Consider the following 9,027-nt stretch of genomic DNA (forward strand, 5'->3'; position numbering starts at 1 on the left):
TAAGATCATCAAATATGGCTGCTCCTCCTTCTTTAAATTTGGTAGGTGAAATTAGATTATTAAATAGAATTATATCTTGATCTTCTTTTAGATTCTTTGCTTTGATTTTTTTATCTTTTTTTAGAGCTGTTTATACTTTGTATATATATTCTTATTCTCAGCATGGGAATTATTATTCTGGTGTTTATACTTGTTCTCTTGGTTATTTTCGTGAATATCATCTTTTACTATTACATTGATTGCCTTTAAATATTCTCTGTTTAAAGGGTGAATATTTCTTTGTTTAGTTTGCTTAAGTATTTTAATTAAAAATATTGTTTTGTGGAATCAATGATATGAAGTTTTTCATCTTAGGCCGTGAATTTATTTTCTATTTGTTCTTTGAGTTTTTTTTCTTTGTTTATTTCGAGAACTATAATTTTTATTTTAGGTATTTATTATTTAATAATTGATTATAGAGTTTTTGTTGAGTGAGAGCTTTTCAATTTAAATGGTTCTATAGTTGTTATAACTTTAATTTTGGATTTAATACCTCTTATTTTTATATCTTTTGTTATATATATTTCTTCTTTGGTTATTTATTATAGAGAGGATTATATATCTGGTGAAAAGAATATAAATCGTTTTATTATTATTGTTTTAATATTTATTCTTTCTATAGGTTTTTTTAAGTATTAGTCCTAATTTAATTAGAATTTTATTAGGTTGAGATGGTTTAGGTTTAGTTTCTTATTGTTTAGTTATTTATTATCAAAATGTAAAATCTTATAGTGCTGGTATATTAACTGCACTTTCTAATCGTATTGGTGATGTTGCTATTTTAATTTCTATTGCATGAATTTTAAATTTTGGTGGTTGAAATTATATTTATTATTATGATTTTATTTCTAATTCTTTTGAAATAAAGCTCATTACTATATTAATTGTTTTAGCAGCTATAACTAAGAGAGCTCAGATTCCTTTCTCTTCATGACTTCCTGCTGCTATAGCAGCTCCTACTCCTGTTTCTGCTTTAGTTCATTCTTCTACTCTTGTTACTGCTGGTGTTTATTTATTAATTCGTTTTAGACCAATATTGGGTACTTATAATTGTGGTTGATTTTTACTTTTAATTGGTTGTATAACTATATTTATGGCTGGATTGGGCGCTAATTTTGAGTTTGATTTAAAGAAGATTATTGCTCTTTCTACTTTAAGACAACTTGGTTTAATAATAAGAATTTTGGCTATAGGTTATCCAAAGCTTGCATTTTTTCATTTATTGGCTCATGCTTTATTTAAGGCATTATTATTTATATGTGCAGGTTCAATAATTCATAATTTGAAGGATTCTCAGGATATTCGTTTTATAGGATCAATTGTTAATTTCATACCTTTAACTTCAGTTTGTTTTAATGTTTCTAGTTTATCTTTGTGTGGAATACCTTTTTTAGCGGGATTTTATTCAAAGGATTTAATTCTTGAGATGGTTTGTTTAAGATGAATTAATTTTTTAATTTTTTTTCTTTATTTTTTTTCTACTGGTTTAACTGCTTCTTATTCTTTTCGTTTGTTTTATTATTCAATATCTGGTGATAATAATTTTTATTCTAGATTTTCTTTTGATGATAAGGGTTATTATATTTCATTTGGAATAATTGGTCTATTGTTTGTTGCTGTTTTTGGTGGTAGTCTTTTATCTTGATTAATTTCTCCTATTCCTCATGTGATTGCTTTACCTAATTATTTAAAGTTTTTAACTATTACAGTTGTTATTTTAGGTGCTTATTTAGGTTATCTTATTTCTAATTTTGATTTTTCTCATAATTTATTTTATTTAAGTATACTTTCTTTTGTTAGATTTGCTGGTTCTATATGATTTATACCTTTTCTTTCAACTAAGTTTATTAGATATATTCCTTTAAAAATAGGTTATTATTCATCTAAGTCATTTGATTATGGTTGAGGTGAATTACTTGGTGGTCAAGGTTTATATAGATTATTTATTATTTAATTGGTTATATTCAAGGTTGATATGATTCTAATTTCAAGATTTATCTTTTAACTTTTATTTTTTGAATATTTATTTTGGTAATATTGTTTTTCGTTTACTTAAATAGCTTATAATTAGAGCGTGACACTGAAGATGTTAAGGAAGTATTTTTACTTTTAAGTATTTATAAATATAGATATATTATTTTTACAGTGAAAATGTAATGTTTTATTTAAACTATATAAATTTTAGAAATGTTAACGGAGTTTAACCGCTAATATAAAAAGTTAGCAGCTTTCATATTGGCTTTACATTTCCTTAATTGGAACTATTATAGTTCAATTATATTATTAACAGTAATACGCCTCTTTTTGGCTTCAATTAATAAGAATAAGGGTAGTACATACCAATCTTCCAGGTCGAAACTGACTGCAATATTTCGCTTCTTATTCTATTTAAGGTTGATTGATAATATCAATACTTTTTGAATGCAACCCAAATGTTATATTTAACTACAACCCTTTATTCTGCTCATTGTAATGCTCCTTGGTTTCATTCATGGTATAGTCCTCCTAATAGAACTAGAATAAAAAATATTGTTGATACTGTTCAGATTATAATGTCTGAAGTTTTAAAAATAATTACAATTGGTAGAATTAGTGCAATTTCTACATCAAAAATTAAAAAGATTACTGCGATTAGGAAGAATCGTATTGAGAATGGTATTTGTGCTGATCTTTTTGGATCAAACCCACATTCAAATGGTGATCTTTTTCCTCGATCATTAATTAATTTTTTTGATAGTGTTGTTGCCAGGATTATAACAATTATTGGAATAATAAATCTAATGAAAACTCTTGTTGATAGAATTAGAATTGTTTTTCTTGATTTATATCAAGCTTTCTGATTGGAAGTCAAATGTACTATTTATACTAGAAAAACAATTCTCTACCTCATCAATAAATAGAGATATATAAGAATAATCATACTACGTCTACGAAGTGTCAGTATCATGCTGCTGCTTCAAATCCAAAGTGATGTCTTGGTGAAAATTGATTTATTGAGTGTCGAAGTAGACATGTTGATAAAAAGATTGTTCCAATAATTACGTGTAAACCATGGAATCCTGTTGCAACAAAGAATGTTGATCCATAAACTGCATCTGCAATGGTAAAAGGTGCTTCTCAATATTCATATGCTTGAAGTATTGTAAAGTATAGTCCTAATAACACTGTGAAGAATAATCCTTGTACTGCTTGAGTATGATTAGATTCCATTAAACTATGATGTGCTCATGTTACTGTTACTCCTGATGCTAAAAGAATAGCTGTATTAAGTAATGGAATTTGTATAGGGTTAAAGGGTTGAATTCCTATTGGAGGTCATAGTATTCCTAGTTCAATTGTTGGTGCTAATCTTCTTCTAAAGAATGCTCAAAAAAAAGAAACGAAAAATAATACCTCTGATGCAATAAATAAAATTATTCCTCATCCTAATCCAATTGATACAAATCCTGTATGTAATCCTTGATATGTTCCTTCTCGTACTACATCTCGTCATCATTGAATTATAGTTAGTAGGGTAATTCCAAATCCAATTATGAATAAGTTAATATTAAATAGGTGGAATCATTTTGCTAGTCCTGATACTAGGACTATTGCTCCAATTGCTCCTGTTAATGGTCAAGGTCTATAGTCTACTAAGTGGAATGGGTGGTTTGAGTGAGTTGTTAACATAGGTTTAATATACTTCTCTAGAATATAGAGTTCTTAGAATTGAGAAAACATAGGCTTGAATTATTGCTACTGCTGATTCTAGAATTAATAGAAGTATTTGTCCAATAATTAGTAATGAGATTAAGTTTATTGCTATAGATGGTCCTGTGTTTCCTAATAAGGTTAATAATAAGTGTCCTGCAATTATATTTGCTGCCAACCGTACTGCTAATGTACCTGGTCGAATAACATTACTAATTGTTTCAATTAGTACTATAAATGATATTAATGCAGGCGGTGTACCTTGTGGTACAAGGTGTGTAAATATATGATTAATATGGTTAATTCATCCAAATAATATAAATCTTAGCCATATAGGTAGGGCAATTGCAAATGTTAATGCTAAATGTCTTGTTCTAGTAAAAATATAAGGGAATAATCCTATGAAATTGTTAAATAAAATTATAATAAAAATTGAGATGAAAATGAATGTTGTTCCATTAAATGATTTTGGTCCAAGAAGTGTTTTAAATTCATTATGTAAGGTTAAATTTAGTTTATTTCAGATAATGTTAATTCGTGATGGTGTAAGTCAAAATAGTGACGGGATAAATAATAGTCCTAGAAATGTTCTAGTTCAATTTAATGATAAATTAAAGATGTTAGTTGATGGGTCAAATGTTGAGAATAGATTTGTTATCATTTTCAATTTAAGTACTTTCAGTCATCTGATGAATTTCAAGGTGTACTAATTTTTTTTAGTTACTTTAGATTGACACTCTAATGTTATTTATTTTAACTAACTCCTTAAATTATCTTAGATAATCACTTAATAAATAAATTTACTGAAGTTCTTTCAATTACAATTGGTATAAATCTGTGGTTTGCTCCACAGATTTCTGAGCATTGTCCAAAGAATAATCCAGGTCGATTTATTGTGAATGTTCCTTGATTTAACCGACCTGGCGTTGCATCAATTTTAACCCCTAATGCAGGAACTGCTCATGAGTGTAGAACATCTGATGCTTTTGTTAATACTCGTACTTATGTATTTATTGGTAGGATTGTTCGGTTATCTACATCTAGTAGTCGGAATCCATCATTTTCTAGGTCTTGTTCTGGTGTTATATAAGTGTCAAATTCTACGTCTATGAAGTCTGAATATTCATATCTTCAATATCATTGTCGTCCAATGGTTTTAATTGTAATTATTGCATCTACTGAATCATCAAGTAAATATAATAGTCGTAATGATGGAAGGGCAATAAAAATTAATGTAATTGCTGGTAAAGCTGTTCACATTGTTTCAATTAAATGTCCATGAAGTATATTACGGTTAGTATAGGCAATAAATAATATATAACTTAGGGCATAACCTACAATTACTGTAATTAATAATAATACGACCATAGTATGATCATGAAAGAATGATAATTGCTCCATTAATGGTGAAGCTCCATCTTGAAGAGATAAATTTGATCATGTTGCCATTAATAAATATTTTCTAATAAAAGGTCAAACCTTTATTTGTAGAGCTTAAATCTACTGCACTAATCTGCCATATTAGAATCTAGAGATTAATGGTAATTCTGAGTAACTATGTTCTGCAGGAGGGTTATTTTGTAGTCATTCTGTTGATCTTCTTATGTTAGCTCTAAATATAATTGCTCGGTTTGTAATCATTCTTTCTCATATAATTACAATGAATATAATGATTCCTACAATAGAAATTGTAGACCCAATTCTTGATACTACGTTTCATGATGTATATGCGTCTGGGTAGTCAGAGTATCGTCGAGGTATTCCTGCTAATCCTAGGAAGTGTTGAGGAAAGAATGTTAAATTTACTCCAATGAATATAATTGTAAATTGGATTTTTAATCATGTATTATTTATAGTTAATCCTGTAAATAGTGGATATCATTGAATGACACCTCCTATAATTGCAAATACTGCTCCTATAGATAATACATAATGAAAGTGGGCTACTACATAATATGTATCATGTAATACAATATCAAGTGATGAATTTGCTAATACTAATCCTGTTAATCCACCAATTGTAAATAGGAAAATAAATCCTAGAGCTCATAATAATGGTGGATTGAACTTGAATTTAGTTCCATATAATGTAGCTAATCATCTAAATACCTTAATTCCTGTAGGTACAGCAATAATTATTGTTGCTGATGTAAAATATGCTCGTGTGTCAACATCCATTCCTACTGTAAATATATGATGTGCTCATACAATAAATCCTATTAGTCCAATTGATAGTATAGCATAAATTATACCTAATGTTCCAAATGATTCAATTTTTCCTCTTTCTTGACATACAATATGTGAAATAATTCCGAACCCCGGTAGAATTAAAATATAAACTTCTGGGTGTCCAAAGAATCAAAATAGATGTTGATATAGAATTGGGTCACCCCCTCCTGCAGGGTCAAAGAATGATGTATTTAAATTTCGATCTGTTAATAATATAGTAATAGCTCCTGCTAAAACTGGAAGTGAAAGAAGGAGAAGTAATGCTGTAATAGCTACAGATCATACAAATAAAGGTGTTTGATCTAAAGTTATACTTTCTGATCGTATATTAATTGCTGTTGTAATGAAATTCACTGCACCAAGAATAGATGATACACCTGCTAAGTGCAGTGAAAAAATAGCTAGATCTACAGATGCACCCCCGTGTGCAATAGCTCCTGCTAGAGGAGGGTAAACTGTTCATCCTGTACCAGCACCATTATCTACTATAGAAGATGTAAGAAGAAGGGTTAGTGAAGGTGGTAGTAATCAAAAACTTATATTATTTATTCGTGGAAATGCTATATCTGGTGCACCAATTATTAGTCGAACAAGTCAATTACCAAATCCACCAATTATAATAGGTATTACTATACAGAAAATTATTACGAATGCGTGAGCTGTAATAATAACATTATAAATCTGGTCATCCCCAATTAGAGATCCGGGTTGGCCAAGTTCAGCACGAATAAGTATTCTTATTGATGTTCCTACTATTCCTGCTCATGCTCCAAATATGAAGTATAAAGTACCAATGTCCTTATGGTTTGTTGAGAATAATCATTTTTGCGGTAAGATGGCTGAATTTTAGGTGGTAGACTGTAAATCTACTTATGAGATGTTTTCTCTCTTATCATATTTAGGTCTTATATTCAATTATGATTCTAGACTGCAATTCTAGAGGTGTAAAATTTTACTAAGGCCTAAAAGATTATTCTTTTAATTATAACTTTGAAGGTTATTAGTTTGATTAACTTAAGTCCTTAGTATAATGAAATTAAGGTTGATGTTGAAATCAATCCTATTGTTGAAATTATTACTGTTATAGGAAGAATGATTCTTGATTTTTGGGACTTTATCTTTATAGATCACGAATTTTCTGTGTATGATATAATTAGAGCTGAGAATCTAATACGTATATAGTAGTAGAGTGTAATTGTAGTTAATACAACTATAATAGTTATAATAGTTGTTATATTGTTTTCTATTAATGATTGTATTACAATTCATTTTGGTAAGAATCCAAGGAATGGTGGTAGTCCACCTAAAGATAATAAAGATAAGAATATTATGAATTTAATTTCGGTTTTTATATTTCTGGCTGAATAAATTTGATTAAATAATAAAACTATAATTAATCTTAATAGTGAGTAAATAATGAAGTATAGTTCTCAGATGTTTTCTCTGACTGTTAATGATCTAATTATTCAACCTAGATGTCTGATTGATGAATATGCTAAAAGTTGTCGTAAGGATGTTTGATTTAAACCTCCTATTGCCCCAATAATAATTCTTAAGATAATAATTGTTCAAATAAAAGTTCTTAATTGAATACAATAAGATAAGACCATTATTGGGGCGATTTTTTGTCATGTTATTAATGTTAAACAATTATTTCATCTTGATGCTCCTATAACTTCTGGAAATCAGAAATGGAAAGGTGCAGCTCCAATCTTTAATAATAGTCTAGATCTAATTATTATTGATGGGATAAATTCTGTTTCCCATCCCATGGGATATTTTATATGAATCAGCAAAATTGAAAATAATAATATTGTCGATGCTATTGCTTGGACAATAAAATATTTAATTGATGATTCATTTATTATTATATTTTTATTTCTTGTTAGGAGCGGAATAAATGAAAGTAAGTTGATCTCAAGTCCTATTCAAACCCCAAATCAGGAATTTGATGAAATGGACAGGATCGTTCCTATCATTAATGTTGATAGGAAGAGAAGTTTTGTAGAGTTGTTGGTCATTAAAAAGGAGAGGATTGATACCTCTATAAATGGGGTATGAACCCATTAGCTTGTTTAGCTTACCTTTTTACATTAAGGTTTATGATGCACGTTAGTTTTTGATACTAAAGGAGGTAGTTTAATTCTATCTTATGTAATTTTAATGAAGGTAATTTTATTTACTTTATTTACCCTATCAAGGTAACCCTTTAATCAGGCACTTCATTTATTTAATATATAAATCGAAAGTTTTTTTTTGAAATTCTTTTATGTATTATTTTGTTTAATTAGGATTAATTTATCCTGCTCATTTTATTTTTATATATATATATATATATATATATATATATATATATATATATATATATATATATATATATATATATATATATATATATAATAAACAATTTATATTAATATATTACATTTAATTGAGTTTAAAGTATTATAAGTTCATCTTACCATTATCAATTGATTATTTTAATGCAATTATTTACCTAGGATTATAGCTACTTATGTTTTTAGCTTAAAATAGGTTATTATAATATAATATATATAATAATATGTAATTTAATATTTAATATTATTATAATTGGATATAATAAATAAAATTATTAATTTAAATATAAAATATTATAATTAATATAAATAATTATATTAATTATAATAATATAATTATGTAAATTATCTATAATTAGATTATTTAACTAATATATATGAAAGTTAACTTAATATAAAAAAAGAATTCATATTAATAACTTATTATATTAAATTACATAATTGTATAAAATATATTTATTATATTATTTAATCTTTCTTTATTTATTAGTGAAAAGAAAGATTAAATAAGAAAGAATATAATACATTTATTGCTATACATGTTCCATATTAATCTTTAATTATCTATAATAGAGAAGTTGTTGTGGTCATACATAGAGGCGTTTCTTTTTTTTTTGCTAATGTTTGTGGTTTTTTTCTTTTTTTTTCTTTAAATATTTGAATCTTTTATTTTTTCCTGAATTAATAGATTTAAAATTTTCTTATTTTTTATTGTTAAAAGTTTTATTCT

This window comes from Schistocerca gregaria, unplaced genomic scaffold, assembly GCF_023897955.1.
Source record: "Schistocerca gregaria isolate iqSchGreg1 unplaced genomic scaffold, iqSchGreg1.2 ptg000350l, whole genome shotgun sequence".
Lineage (NCBI taxonomy): Eukaryota > Metazoa > Arthropoda > Insecta > Orthoptera > Acrididae > Schistocerca > Schistocerca gregaria.